Below are 16,481 nucleotides of genomic sequence, written 5' to 3' on the forward strand. Positions count from 1 at the left end.
GCGGAGTTAACGGGGTGTCATCACCTCGAGAAGACTGGTAGGTTTGTTAGAGGTAAAATGGCGCCTCCTGATAGAGAGAGGGTGGGTATGGGGGGGGGGGGGGATGGTTAGTTAGGATGAGCAAAATATGAAGGCAGTAAAAAGTACATGAGGATGGGGAAACTACGCAGGGTATCAAACATGGGAAGTTATGTGGTCATGAGAGTTATGTAACCTGTAACCTCAATGAGTTTTGATGTGTAATAACCTTTATTTAAATCCTATTGTACTAATGGGGTAATGCGAAAAGTTCTGTATTGTTTTAAGGTGTTGTAACCAAATAATAATAATAAAAATCATTTCAACATAAAATACATCTCAAACTGTAGCCAGTCGCTTGCACCTCCTATAGTATTTCAGCAGATGGCCTCATTATATATTTATAGATTATATAATTAAAGAGACAGTAAAGTCAAATAAATATTCAATGGATTGGACAGAGCATACAATTTTAAACAACTTTCCAATGTTCTTCATTCATCAATTTTGTTTAGCTCCATTTGTATCTTTTGTTAAAGAGCACATGTGTCCAGCCATCTGGCTGCAGTGTTTGCAACATTCGTTATAGCAATGTTATACTTCGATACAATCAATGCTGCCATAGACTGCTAAAGACTTGTGCACACTCCTAAGGTCCTATCAGCCTACCTAGCTTTACTCTTCAACAAATATAATACTTAAAAACATCCTTTAGTTTACAAAACAAAGAAACATATTCAAGACCGCTATCTTTTTTTATTACTTTATTTAAAATTGTATTTTCTTTAACATAAAAAACTCAACAAATGTAAAAAACAAAACAAAAATCTAACATTTATAATTATTTAATAAATTAGGGAGATCATATCCTGGAAAACAAAGCAACTTTAATAAATATTACAATTCTGATATATAATTGTTAACATTAATTTCAAACAATTTGTTTAGAGTTTTACATTAACTGAATTATAAAGTTTATATATGTGTACACGCGCACGCACACACACACACACATATAGATATATATAAAATATAAAATTGCATGTGTAAACTACATTAAATAATGTTAAACATTTCCACAACGTCATAGCACACTTCATTTTGCTTTAACCCTTGGCAGTTGATGGGACATAATGGTCAAAATTGAAATATGAAAAAAGTGCATTTAATTTTTAACAAGAAACATTCTGTAATATATTTCTATTAGCAAAAAGGATTCTGTTAAAAGCTGTCACTGTTTCCGCAGCATACGCACTTATGCTGTACACGCCCATGTACTACTATGCTAGAGTTGGCGCAGGCTTGTATGTTGTAAATTAAGTGAGCATTGATTATCCCCCCACTTGCTTTGTGTGCTGAAACACAGTTTAAACCAGGGTGCATAGATCATGCACTGCATATGTGTGTAGGCCAATGGAACAGTGAAATTGTTTACTGGAATCATTTTTGTTCATTTAATTATATTGCAAAAATTAGGGATGTGCATTCAGAACATTTGTTATGAACGAATGCTAAATATGTCCTCCGCAACAATAGTAATTCTTTCCTTGTTCTTGCTATCTACGTAGACTATCCACAGCAATTTGAGGTGTTTGTTGAAATGTAAAAAAAAAGTGACTATGATATATATATATATATATATATATATATATATATATATATATATATATACTTGTGTGTGTGTGTGTGTGAAGGAGACTATGACTGTTGCAGGTCTTCTGAGTTGGCCAAAGCCATAAGTGGTGTATTGGAAGGGGAATCTCAGGATTCAGTTTGAAAATGGGGACATTTTAGGAAAGGGAAAAACTAAGAAGGACAGCAGAGCTCTTAAAACATGAAAATAAGCAGGTTGGTAAGGAGCTATAGCCAAGTATGCGTGTGTTTGTCGTCGCTTGTGGCTAACCATTTACCCACAGAATGTGCATTGTAATTACTTAGTTATGTGGGTGTCTGCAGAAACGTTTCCATGGGGAGGCAAAAATGATAATGCACCCCAAAATGAATATCTATGTTCATCAGGATAGAGTTGTCTGGTAAAAAGAGTAAAATCCTGGGGTGGGGAGGGTCATTTGCGTATCTCGCTCCACCTGCACACACCCACGCTGTATAGTCTAAAGACATAATGAGGCACCCTGGGTAAAAGAGCGGGGGGGGGGGGTCAACTTTCAACTCCTCAAATTGCTTTGTAGCGTCTACATAGTGAGCAATAGCTGGTTGAGTATTACAGCTGCTATAGCTGCCTTAGACTATTGTTTAACATCCCTTTTAAGAGTATTAGAACTAAGGTGACCATATTGCCGCTTTAAAAAGGGACACATTATGAAAAATACATATGTCAGGGCTGTTTAAAGAAATGTTTCCCCTGACATATGTATTTTTCATGTGTCCCTTTTTAAAGCAGCAATATGGTCACCCTAATTAGAACACATTGCTATAAAATGTCCTACTGCTCTCTGCGGCAGCCAAGAGGTTAATTCTTGCAAAAATCACAAGTGCTGCACTTCAGTAAATGTGACTCGTTCTAATAACAGGGGTTATCTGCCTAATGTGGTCCCCTGTCCATTTCAGCTTCCAGCCTCGCTCTTCTCACCATCTCCAGAGCATCGGAGTTACCAGGCCTGGTGTTGCCTAAACTTCTTTCCATGTCAGCCTGTTGTCTTGCTCTGAGCACCATGGCTTTAGCATCAGACGTTCTAGAGCTTTCTCTGGAGACTCCACCACTCAGGGATGGAGAATTGTGTTCCTCTGCTTGTTGTCTCTGCATCATAGGGATCCCCGCAGCGTCTGATTCGCTAGATCTTGCCCTTAATGGCCTTTGTGTTGAGGTTTCTGCAAGTAGATAAAAAAATATTTCCATATAATATTGATTCTAATCGTTATAATCGCTACGGTATTCTTTTTTTAAAGAAACAATAAATAATTTCTATTTACATATGTATAGTTTATACTGGCAATAAATCACTGCATTGCAAACTATCTGTATAAAAATAAATGTATTAATAGCCTTTTAGCTGTTTTGCACGCTTTCCCTTGAGTATGTTTATGCTATCTCCTTGGCTGTGGCCAGTCACTGACAGATGTACATGGGATAGTACAGCAATTAAGCAATCACTGTGCATCATGTTTACACGGTTATTTCAACTATAGAAAACTGCAGTGTGTACTCTGAAATGTGAAAGATGTATTAACTGAGATATTTATATAAAAACTAACATATATGAGTCATTTAAGGCTGTTTTGGATTGTAGTGTTACTTCAACATATATATATAATATTTATTTTGATGGTTTAATATCCTTTAAGAAGTACATGGGACTTTTTTAAAGGGACTGTGTACCCTAAATTTTCTCTCCTTTAATTTGAAGAGATTAAAGTATTTAGGTTCCCTAAGGGGAAACCAGACGTGGATTCCTTGCCCAATGTGCTTAGAGGAATATTGCTGCACCTCTCTAACAAGGCCCAATGAAGGCTGAAATTATCGTTGAAATTTAAAATACCTGTGTCCCCTGGGAGGTTCCCAGTTGGTTTGTTTGAAAGTATGCATTGTTTGGCTGCTGGTTAGGGTCCCAAGTGGGGAGAGACCATGACGTGGTCTTGGGCTTAAAGGAACATGAAACCCCAAAAAAATATTTCATGATTCGGATAGAGAATACAATTTGAAACAACTTTCTAATTTACTTCTATTATCTAATTTGTTTCATTCTTTTGGTATCATTTGTTGAAGGAGCAGAAATGCACTACTGGTTTCTAACTGAACAAATGGGTGAGTCAATGATAGTCAGTATATATATGCAGCCACCAATCAGCAGCTAGAACCTAGATTATTTGCTGCTCCTGAGCTTTCCTAGATAAACCTTTCAGCAAAGGATAACACTAGAAGGAAGCAAATTAAATAATATAAGTAAATTGGAAAGTTGTTTAAAATTGTATTCTCTTTCTGAATGATGAAAGAACATTTTTGGGTTTCATGTCCCTTTAAACCATTTGGCACCAAATGCAACTGATTATCATTTGTTGCTTTTAAACATTGCTGTGTGCCTGCTGGGGAGTGACTGTCACCCAGCCAGCTCAGGGGTTAACTGCCGACGTTGCCGGGAACTGTACAGCTGTTTGTCCGTGTTCAGGGCTGTGGAGTTTACAGTGACTTAGGATGTGTACCCTGTCTGGTTTCAGAGTACAGTCCATTTCTGTTACATATACAGTATATACACACACACAATATGCTCCACACAGGCACTCTCCGGTCTTTAAACAGGCTTTAACGTTTACTAACGGTGTATACAGTCATGGCCAAAACTATTGGCACCCCTGCATTTCTGTCAGACAATGCATTATTTCGCCAGAAAATTGTTGCAATTACAAATGTTTAGGCATTCTCATGTTTATGTCTTTTGTTTGTATTGGTATGACACAAAAAAGTGGAGACAAAAAAAGCCAAATCTGACACATTCCACGCAAAACTCCATAAATGGACTGGACAAAATTATTGGCACCATCAATTTAATATTTGGTAGCACACCCTTTGGAAAAAATAACTGAAATCAATTGCTTCCTGTAACCATCAATAAGTTTCTTACACCTCTCTACTGGAAATTTGGACCACTCTTCTTTCGCCAACTGCTTCAGGTCTCTCAGATTGGAAGGGTTCTTTTTCCCAACTGCTGTTTTGAGATCTCTCCACAGGTGCTCTATGGGATTGAGATCTGGACTCATTGCTGGCCAGTTCAGTACTCTCCAGCGCTTTGTCTTAAACCATTTCTGGGTGCTTTTTGACGTGTGCTTTGGGTCATTGTCCTGCTGTAAGACCCATGACCTCTGACAGAGACCCAACTTTCTGACACTGGGCCCTACATTGCACCACAGAACTCTTTGGTAGTCTTCATATTTCATAATGCCATGCACAGAGTCAAGACATCCAGAGCCTGAAGCAGCAAAGCAACCCCAAAACATCAGTGAACCTCCACCATGTTTGACTGTAGGGACTGTATTCTTTTCTTTAAAAGCCTCATTTCTTTTTCTAAAAACAGTACAATGATGGGCTTTACCAAAAAGCTGTCATTTTGTTTCGTCTGTCCACAGCACATTATCCCAAAAGGAGTTTTGACTAACTCCAATCTGGCTTTTATATGTTTCTATGTCAGCAGTGGGGTCCTACTGGGTCTCCTACCATAGCGTCCCCTTTCATTCAGATGGCGTTGTATAGTGCGAGCTGACACATTTGTACCCTGTGCCTGAAGGTCAGCTGGAATTTGTCTGGACGTTTATCAAGGTTCTTTATCCACCATTCAAACAATCCTTTGTTGCAATCTTTGATCAATTTTTCTCTTTCGTCCACGTCCATGGAGATTAGCTACAGTGCTATGGGCTGTAAACTTCTTGACAATGTTTCGCACAGTGGACACAGGAACATTAAGATCTCTGGATATGGACTTGTAACCTTGAGATTGTCCATGCTTTTCCACAATTTTTGTTCTCAAATCCCCAGATAATTCTTTGCTGCTCTTTCTCTTCTCCATGCTCAGCGTGGCACACAGAGACACATAACAGAAAGGTTGAGTCAATTGTTCCCCATTTTAACTGGTTGCCGGTGTGATTTCTATATTGTAAGCACCTGTTAATTGATACAGGTGAGTTTAATTACAAATAACAGGAGCACCACAAACTTGGAATGGAATTATTTCTTACAATTTTTAGAAGGTGCCAATAATTTTGTCCAGTCCATTATTGGAGTTTTGCGTGGAATGTGTCAGATTTGGCTTTTTTTTCTCCACTTTTTTGTGTCATAGAAATACAAACAAAAGAAATAAACATGAGAATGACTAAACATTTGTAATTGCAACAATTTTCTGGGTGAAGTGGTGCATCATCTGACAGAAATGCAGGGGTGCCAATATTTTTGGCCATGACTGTATGTATGTGTGTGTGTATATATATATATATATATATATATATTTATATTTATATATATATTGTGATAAACAGAGGGAGAACCACAAAAAATATTGTATAGCCAATTAGCACATCTAAGCAAGTATCCCTTTCTTTTCCTCAGAAATATACCATATGCATTTTTACCAATGCACCAGAAAACTCTGGGTAAGATAAGAAAATGATATATACAACGTCTCGTGCCTTTTTTCTTCCAGGGCTTAACCACAGAAATCCCCTTGTGGGGTATACTCAGTAAAAACAAAATCACATCTGGACAGCTATTTCAAGCTTGTTAGCTCTCATGGGAATTATATACATATGATTTGCCACTAAGTGAAGCTTATTTCCAGGACAGAAGCAACATTTATTTAAACTATGGTGGGAATAAAAGCGTGAGATTAAAAACTTCCTTTTCATAAAAGTTAGAACACAAAATTGTACAGGTAATTAGGACATCTAGCTGAGTATACATATAAACATGCACTGCAAAACATCTGTTTGATTGAATGTTTCCTTTTACAACAATAGTTTTGAATAGCCCCAACTCACCATCTGTAAACTGCAGATTTTGTGACTTATTTGAAGGTTGATCCTGAAACACATAAAAAATAAATTAGTCAAAATATTAATGCACATTGAACACAATCAATGTCTCTAGGTCAAAATAATATATATTTACAAAAACTGTGCCTTTCTATTTCTGCATAAAGGGACAGTAAACACCTTGTAATTACCTTGTTGTCTTACTATAGAATTACATATTTATTTTATTTTTTCTATTTTAAAACCATTAGAAAGGATTTTTGTCTAATAGACTTGAATGTCTCCATCTTTTAAATCAGTGTACAAAAATCTTCTAATATTCTAATAGTGATTTCTACACTATTTTTGTAAGACTAACAGATTCTCCCCACACACAAAAGGAGCTGTATAAGCATCCTAGATAAACAAACATTGGCAAAATGTTTTTTAAGAAGAAAAGAGTTTGAAAAATATTTTAAAAAGCAGGTTAAAAATTATGTGGATGGATTGGAGTACACTGTTGGTGCGGGGGTCTAAGTACTAAGTATCAACATGTTTGCAGTGGAAAGTTATTTTAAAACCATTAGAGACAGTAAACCACCTGTAATTACAAGGGATTTCAGTTGTCTTACTATAGAATTACATATTTATTTATTTTATTTTAGTTATTTTAAAACCATTAGAGAGGATTTTTTCCTGATAGGCTTGATTGTCTCCATCTTTGTAAATGACTTTGCACCGTATAGGTCAGTGTACAAAAATCTAATATTACTACAATCATTTTCATTTCTTACCTTACTGTGTCCCAAAAAATGTATCCATATTAATATTTTTAGTAGATTTAAGCCTTTCACTACTAGAGATTTCAGAAAAAAATGTGCCCAAAATATGGGGAAATTTTAAACATTTTTGCAATCCGTTAAAACAGATATAGCGTTCGTTTTTTTGGTTTACCTATGGAAACTTTATGTTTATATTTTATTAGCAGGAAAAGAGCTTTCGAAGGATGTCAGTTTTAACTTTATTTAAAGAGTTAAATAGATTTTTTTTTCCACATTCCACAAAAAAGACGGGTGGTAAATCGCCATAGAACAGGCTAACAATGTTATTGAGCTGGTTCCTGTGAGTGCGCTTCTCTCTATGGGGTTGATTTATGAAGCAGCGGATGCTGCTTCTGACCCACTCTGCTTCAGGTCCGCCTGAAGCGGAAGTTAAGAAGCAGCGGGCTAAAGACCGCAGCTCCATAACTACCCACCACCTCTGAGGCGGCAGTCAGCAATTAGCCCGATCTAATACGATCAGGTTGATTGACACCCGCTGATATCGGCTGATTGGACTCGAAAGTGCAGGGGGCGGCATTGCACAAGCATTTCACTAGAATTGCTTGTGCAATGATAAATGCCGACAGCATTTGCTGTCGGAATTTATCGATGTGCGGCATACATGATCCGCTACAGCGGATTATGTCCGTCCGCACATTAGTAAATCTGCCCCATGTGTATTAAGTCTCCCTAAGGGAAAAAGGGGAAACCAGACGTGGACTCCTTGCTCAGTGTGCTTAGAGGAGTATGGCTACACCTCACTGATTAGGCCTGTCCAATGAAGGCCAAAATGATTGTCTGTGGTTGCCTGGTATTTCAGTGCTGGACTGACCGTAATTGGCAGGATCAAACTAAAATACTACAGTAAAGTTCTACTCTGTGAATAGCATTACTGGGCTAATAACAAGCTACACCAGGGGGTAAATTGCCATGGAACAAACTAACAATGTTATTGAGTTTGTCATTGGTTTTGGTAATTGCAGCTATGCACCATGCTACTGAAAGAAGATTTTTAGACATATTATGATCATGGATCCAGGGCCGGACAGATAGCTCAGCATGCATTGTGGCTGAGCTCTGTAGCAACCCAAGGGTTGCAGGTTCGATCCCCTGCGAGGTCCACTCAGCCTTTCATCCTTCCGAGGTTGATAAAATGAGCAGCGCCTTGAGACCCTTACGGGTGATTACCCGCGCTTTACAAGTACCCAATACATACATACATTTGGTATGGGTTAACTGCCTGAATTCACAAAATTGATATATATATATATATATATATATATACACACACAGAGAAGCACACTCACAGGAACAAACAACCAGCTCAATACCATTGTTAGCCTGTTCTATGGCGATTTACCACCTGGGTGCAACTTCTTTTAGTCCAGTAATGCTTTTCACAGAGTAGTACTTTCCTGTAGCATATCAGTCTGATCCCGCCTATTACGGTCAGTGCAGCACCGAAATACCAGGCAATTCCTCTCTGAACAAGGAACACAGCAACCCCAGATGATCGTTTCGGCCTTCATTGGGCCTCATCAGTGAGGTGTAGCCATGTTCCTCTGAGCACACTAAGCAAGGAGTCCACGTCTGGTTTCCCCTTTTTCCCATAGGGAGACTAAATACACACAGAGAGAAATGCACTCACAGGAACGAACAACCAGCTCAATACCATTGTTAGCCTGTTCTATGGCAATTTACCACCTGGGTGCAGCTTCTTTTAGCCCAGTAATGCTTTTCACAGAGTAGAACTTTCCTGTAGTATATCAGTCTGATCCCGCCTATTACGGTCAGTCCAGCGCCGAAATACCAGGCAATTCCTCTCTGAACAAGGAACACAGCAACCCCAGACGATCGTTTCTGCCTTCATTGGGCCTCGTCAGTGAGGTGTAGCCATGTTCCTCTAAGCATATATACATCTAATGTAGACAACCAAGAGTATTGAACTCAACTTTTTTTTGTTATATTTCATGTCACCTTTTGGCAGACCATAACTCCCACAAGGATATTTACATTGCAGAGCCAGTACTCCCCTAAATCCCTCTCTACAAAGTTTTACCTTATGAGGAAGCATGGGATAAATATCCTAGTAATTTTGAATAAAATCCTGAGCACCTCTATCTTCGCCTGCCCCTAGATGAGACAAAGAAATACTGGGAGGGTCAGGGAAGAAGGATGGATATTAAAGCTCTGGTGTAGAGTGTCTTTGCCTCCTCCTGGTGGCCAGATGACAAATTCCCCACAGTAAGGAATAGTGGACTCTCACCAACTTAAGAAATAAAGAAACATTCACATTTCAGTGTATTTCAGGCATGAGTCATTTTAATGCATTTGAAATCTTGTGCATTGCTGTTCAGAATTTGTGAAATGTTCTGTACAGTAAGTTGGTCATGGTATATGACTAAGGTTAAAAGGAAGAACATTAAACCCTACATTTTCTTTCATAATTCAGAACATACATTTTTAAACAACTTTCCAATTTACTTCTATTATCTAATTTGCTTTGTTTCTATTTGTATCTATTGTTAAAAAGCACACCTAGGTAGGCTCAGGAGCAGCAATGCACTACTGGGAGCTAGCTGCTGATTGGTGACTGCACATATATGCTTCTTTTGATTGGCTCACCTAATGTGTTCAGCTAGCTCCTAGTAGTGCATTTCTCCTTCAACAAAGGATATCAAAAGATTTAAGCACATTTGATAATAATAGTATATTGGAAAGATGTTTAAATTTGAATGCTCCATCTGAATCATGAAAGGAAAAACATGGGGTTCATGTCCCTTTAAACAGCTTTCTAACCAGAAACATTTAAAGACTGAATGGCAAGCTCAAAGCTTCAAACATATCGAAATGCCATGTGCGCACCACGGAAAAATATTAAATTGCTTGGTAGCTTGTCAAATTCTAGCAATTGCAAAAATGGATACAAAAACATTTTAGCCGATAAAACATATAAATTTTGTTGAATTGTAGAAAAATGTAATATAAATTACAAAACTACAGTACCACAATTTTGCAGGGGCACGATTGCCAACCTCAGTGTTGCATTGGAATGTCATGGGTAAAGGTCTCAAATATACCAAGATATTACTGCCCAAGGTTTCTTTAAATGTTTACAAATGTCCTTTTTCCTGTTATTCCCAAACTATTTTCTTTTATTTACCTATAAAAACTATATATATTTTTAGTAGACAACCCAAGGTATTGATCTAGGCCCATTTTGGTATATTTCATGACACCCTTTTGCTGCCAAATGTGATCATATTAAAAAATCGTTAACTTTTTCACAAACTTTGGATTTCTCACTAAAATTATTTACATACTGTTTGTGCAATCATGGCACAAATGGTTGTAAAAGATTTTCTGGGATCCCCTTTGTTTAGAAATAGCAGACATGCATGGTTTTGCCATTGCTGTTTGGTAATTAGAGGACCGCTAATTGCATCTGCGCACCACATTTCTAATATTCCCGGCAGTGAAGGGGTTAATCAGGTATCTTGTAAGGTTAATTTTAGCTGTAGTGTAGAGATTACCCTCCCAACTGACACCTCCCACCCCTGATCCCTGCCTGATTCCCACGCAAACAGCTGTCTTCCCTCCTTCACCGCCCCCCTGGTCACCCCCATCTTAAGTAGTGGCCAGTATGCAGTTTAAGGGACAGTCTACACCCTATCATACTTTTTACCTACCTGCTCAAACACATTAAACAAGTGTCCTGAACTAGGTCCATGGTACACCAGCTTGAAAGCAATAACTGTAATTGTGAAAACGTTTTTTTTGTACTCAGTCTAAAATGGCCACTAAGTCTAAGCTCCACCCATCTCTTTACTTATCTTTGGTTATGTGTATTACCCTCCAATCACCATCAACTCATAAATAATATCTCATGCACACACATGCTAATTTGCATATGTGGAGTTAGCCCACTGGAGTGTTGCAGTCTAATCAGTCCCTAATGTTTAAGGTTGTAATTTTCATTCCAGAGGAGTTGATCACTGAGCACTGCTTTGCATTACAGTATGTTAATTAAATTCAATTTAAAATATTGTCTATAGTTATTATTTATTTTGCCTACTACATTAATATAATATTTGATTTAAAATAATTTATTTTATACCTTCTTCCTCATGTTTTAGCGAGCATTTTTATTCTGTTTTTCTGCCAGTGGCTGCATTATTAAACATCAACACCTCTTTCCTCACATTACCTTTTGCAAGGCATGTTTGTTTTGAAGCTTGCAGATCCTCTTGAAAACTTTCGGCCAGATTACGAGTTTTGCGGTAAGAGGGGTGCGGTATTAACTTGCACATTATTCTCACTGCTCACTTACCTACAGCGCTGGTATTACAGGTTTACCTAAACCCGGCGTTAAAAGACAAGAAGTGAGCGTAGAGCAAACTTGTGCTCCATACCGCACTCCAATACCAGCGCTGCTTAAGTCAGCAGTGAGCTGGTTGTACGTGCTCGTGCATGATTTCCCCATGGACATCAATGGGGAGAGCCGGCTGAAAAAAAGTCTAACACCTGCAAAAAAGCAGTGTTTAGCTCAGTAATGCAGCCCCATTGATTCCTATGGGGAAACACATTTTATGTTTAAACCTAACACCCTAACATGACCCCCGAGTCTAAAAACCCCTAATCTTACACTTATTAACCCCTAATCTGCTGCCCCCGACTTCGCCACCACCTACATTATTCTTATTAACCCCTAATCTGCCACTCCGGACATCGCCGCCACTATAATAAACATATTAACCTCTAAACCACCACACTAGTTAAATATTATTAACCCCTAATCTGCTGCCCCTAACATCGCCGCCACCTACCTACATTTATTAACCCCTAATCTGCCGCCCTCAATGTCGCCGCCACTATACTAAATTTATTAACCCCTAAGTCTAACCCTAACCCCCCCTAACTTAAAGGGCCAGTAAACCTAAAAAATAGTGCAGAATTATATAACATTATATTAGTGCTAGTTTTTTATTACATAATATATCCGGTGATTTTTTATAAAAAGAAGAGGGTTTTCCAGACCCGCCCTCTGTGCTCTACTGAGTGGGTCTGGTTTTCCCTCAGAGCGCATCTGGCCAGCTGTCTAGTCACAGCCCGGCCCGACCACGCCATTACACTCAATGCAGCTCGCTCCTGCTCTGTCTGACAGCAGGAGCGAGCTGCATTGAATGTAATGGCGCGGTTGGGCCGGGCTGTTACTAGACAGCTGGCCAGATGCGCTCTGAGGGAAAACCAGACCCACTCAGTAGAGCACAGAGGGCGGGTCTGGAAAACCCTCTTCTTTTTATAAAAAATAAATCTAAATAAAACTTACTATTAAAGGGACAGTCAAGTCCAAAAAAAACTTTCATGATTTAAATAGGGCGTGCAATTTTAAACAACTTCCCAATTTACTTTTATCACCAATTTTGCTTTGTTCTCTTGGTATTCTTAGTTGAAAGCTAAAACTAGGAGGTTCATATGCTAATTTCTTAGACCTTGAAGACTGCCTCTAATCTGAATACATTTTGACCACTAGAGGGCATTAGTTCACATGTTTCATATAGATAACATTGAGCTCATGCACGTAAAGTGACCTAGGACTGAGCACTGATTGGCTAAATTGCATGTCTGTCAAAAGAACTGAAATAAGGGGCAGTCAGCAGAAGCTTAGATACAAGATAATTACAGAGGTAAAAAGTATATTAATATAATTGTGTTGGTTGTGCAAAACTGGGGAATGGGTAATAAAGGGATTATCTTTCTTTTCAAACAACAAAAATTCTGGTGTTGACTGTCCCTTTAATAACTAAATAATTCCTATTTAAAACAAAATACTTACCTATGAAATAAACCCTAAGCTAGCTACAATATAACTAATAGTTACATTGTATCTAGCTTAGGGTTTATTTTTATTTCACAGGCAAGTTTGTATTTATTTTAACTAGGTAGAATAGTTACTAAATAGTTATTAACTATTTATTAACTACCTAGCTAAAATAAATACAATTTACCTGTAAAATAAAACCTAACCTGCCTTACAATAAAACCTAACCTAACCCTACAATTAAATAAATTCCCTAAATTAAATACAATTAACTAAATTCAATACAATTAGCTAAATTACAAAAAAAAACCAACAACACTAAATTACAGAAAATAAAAAACAAATGACAAGATCTTTAAACTAATTACACCTAATCTAATAGCCCTATCAAAATAAAAAAAGCCCCCCAAAATAAAAAAAACCTAGCCTAAACTAAACTATCAATAGCCCTTAAAAGGGCCTTTTGCGGGGCATTGCCCCAAAGAAATCAGCTCTTTTACCTTTAAAAAAAAATAATACAAACAACCCCCCCAACAGTAAAACCCACCACCCACACAACCAACCCCCCAAATAAAACACTAACTAAAAAAAAAAAACTAAGCTCCCCATTGCCCTGAAAAGGGCATTTGGATGGGCATTGCCCTTAAAAGGGCATTTAGCTCTATTGCAGCCTAAACCCCTAATCTCAAAATAAAACCCACCCAATACACCCTTAAAAAATCCTAACACTAACCCCCGAAGATCCACTTACAGTTTTGAAGAGCCGACATCCATCCTCAACGAAGCATTGAGAGGATAGAATTCTATCAGCCAATCGGAATCTAAGGGACGCCATCTTGTATGACGTCATTTAAAGGAACCTTCATTGTAGAAGAAGCGGTCGATTGAAGAGGATGCTCCGTGCCGGATGTCTTGAAGATAGAGCCACTACACGTCGCAAGGATGAAGATAGAAGATGCCATCTGGAGGACCACTTCTGCCGGCTTCGTTGAGGACATCTTGCCGCTTGGATGAAGACTTCTCCCGGCTTCGTTGAGGATGGATGTCGGCTCTTCAAAACTGTAGGTGGATCTTCGGGGGTTAGTGTTCGGATTTTTTAAGGGTGTATTGGGTGGGTTTTATTTTTAGATTAGGGGTTTGGGCTGCAATAGAGCTAAATGCCCTTTTAAGGGCAATGCCCATCCAAATGCCCTTTTCAGGGCAATGGGGAGCTTAGTTTGTTTTTGTTAGGGTTTTATACGGGGGGTTGGTTGTGTGGGTGGTGGGTTTTACTGTTGGGGTGGTTGTTTGTATTTTTTTTTAAAGGTAAAAGATCTGATTTCATTGGGGCAATGCCCCGCAAAAGGCCCTTTTAAGGGCTATTGGTAGTTTAGTTTAGGTTAGGTTTTTTTTTATTTTGGGTGGCCTTTTATATTTTGATAGGGCTATTAGATTAGGTGTAATTAGTTTAAAGATCTTGTAATTTGTTTTTTATTTTCTGTAATTTAGTGTTTGTTAGTTTTTGTAATTTAACTAATTGTATTGAATTTAGTTAATTGTATTTAATTTAGGGAATTTATTTAATTGTAGGGTTAGGTTAAGTTTTATTGTTAGGCAGGTTAGGTTTTATTTTACAGGTAAATTTGTATTTATTTTAGCTAGGTAGTTATTAAATAGTTAATAGCTATTTAGTAACTATTCTACCTAGTTAAAATAAATACAAACTTGACTGTAAAATAAAAATAAAACCTAAGCTAGCAACAATGTATCTATTAGTTATATTGTAGCTTGCTAAGGGTTTATTTTACAGGTAAGTATTTAGTTTTAAATAGGAATTATTTAGTTATTAATAGTAAGTTTTATTTAGATTTATTTTAATTATATTTAAGTTAGGGTGGTTAGGGTTAGACTTAGATTTAGGGGTTATTAAATTTAGTATAGTGGTGGAGACGTTGGGGGCAGGAGATTAGGGGTTAATAAATGTAGGTAGGTGGGGGCGATGTTAGGAGCGGCAGATTAGGGGTTAATAATATTTAACTAGTGTTTGCGAGGCGGGAGTGTGGCGGTTTAGGGGTTAATATGTTTATTCTAGTGGCTGCGATGTCGGGAGCGGCAGATTAGGGGTTAATAATTTTAGTTTAGTATTTGCGATGCGGGAGGGCCTCGGTTTAGGGGTTAATAGGTAGTTTATGGCTGTTAGTGTACTTTTTAGCACTTTAGTTATGAGTTTTATGCTACAGCTTTGTAGTGTAAAACTCATAACTACTGACTTTAGAATGCGGTATGAATCTTGACCGGATAGGGTGTACCGCTCACCTTTTGGCCCCCCAGGACAAGCTTGTAATACCGGCGCTATGGAATTCCCATTGAAAAAAGTTGATTTGCGGTAAGGCCAAAAAAGTGTGCGGTGCCTCTAAATCTGCAAGACTCGTAATACCAGTGGTAGTGAAAAAGCAGCGTTATAACCTGATAACGCTGCATTTTCACTATAACGCAAAACTCGTAATCTAGCCGATTGTTTTTCTATTTTGGTGCTTCATATCACCCAGAACATTTATTAAAGATATTCAGCTCCCAAATCTGCAAATGTGATGAAATAGCTCTGAGAGTCTGTTAAGTAGAGTCTTTTTTTTACATGCAAACATCTATGGGTAATTTTAATGTGCATATTCAAATTTATGCTAATATATCTGCTAGTTGTTAATTCTAAAAGTCTCCTCAAGTAGAATAAAGAGTGAGCAGTTATATCATTTATATCAACTTCCCATAATGTCTTTGTCACTTTTCAGCCTTGACTTGTCATGTTAGTCTTTCGGATAGTAGTCAATAAATGACCACCTAATGAATATTGTTAGCTTGAGAGTCTGATGGGGTTTAGTTACTAACTGGCAGTATTATATTAAAATGTGTTATGTTCTTTGATTGCTAGTCTCTTCTGTAAGGTCAGATTAATATATAGCTGAATCACACAAACTTGTAATTAGCAGACTAATTATCTATACGTGCTTAGTTGCATCTAAAACTTGCTGCTTGATATTAGTTGCCCTCTCTGTAGTTTCCCTTTCAAAAATGTACTTTCTAGTTTGGTGTTAACGTTAGATTGATATTCTAATAGGATTGATGCTGGCAGAATAATCTTTAGGTGTAGTGACTAAGGGGCCGATTTATCAATTTCTGGCAGACATGATCGGCTGTAATTTATCATGTCCGCCAGACATCGCTGAATGCCGACAGCATATGCTGTCGGCATTTAACATTGCACAAGCAGTTCTGGTGAACAGCTTGTGCAATGCTGCCCCCTGCAGATTCGCTGCCAATCGGCCGCTAGCAGGAGGTGTCAATCAACCCAATGATACACAATTGTGTGGATTGATGTACGTATCCTCAGA

The 16,481-nt window shown here is 37.9% G+C and overlaps 1 long non-coding RNA gene across 1 annotated transcript; it reads right to left on the reverse strand.

Moving 5' to 3' along the window:
* Positions 1 to 767: 767 nt before the first annotated feature.
* Positions 768 to 6,541, reverse strand: LOC128644555 (uncharacterized). Its single transcript, XR_008399995.1, has 2 exons — positions 6,499 to 6,541; positions 768 to 2,847 (listed from the first exon to the last, which is right to left on the reverse strand). It is a non-coding gene; the product is annotated as an uncharacterized LOC128644555 (long non-coding RNA).
* Positions 6,542 to 16,481: the final 9,940 nt, after the last annotated feature.

Source organism: Bombina bombina, unplaced genomic scaffold (genome assembly GCF_027579735.1).
Source record: "Bombina bombina isolate aBomBom1 unplaced genomic scaffold, aBomBom1.pri scaffold_1857, whole genome shotgun sequence".
Taxonomy (NCBI): domain Eukaryota; kingdom Metazoa; phylum Chordata; class Amphibia; order Anura; family Bombinatoridae; genus Bombina; species Bombina bombina.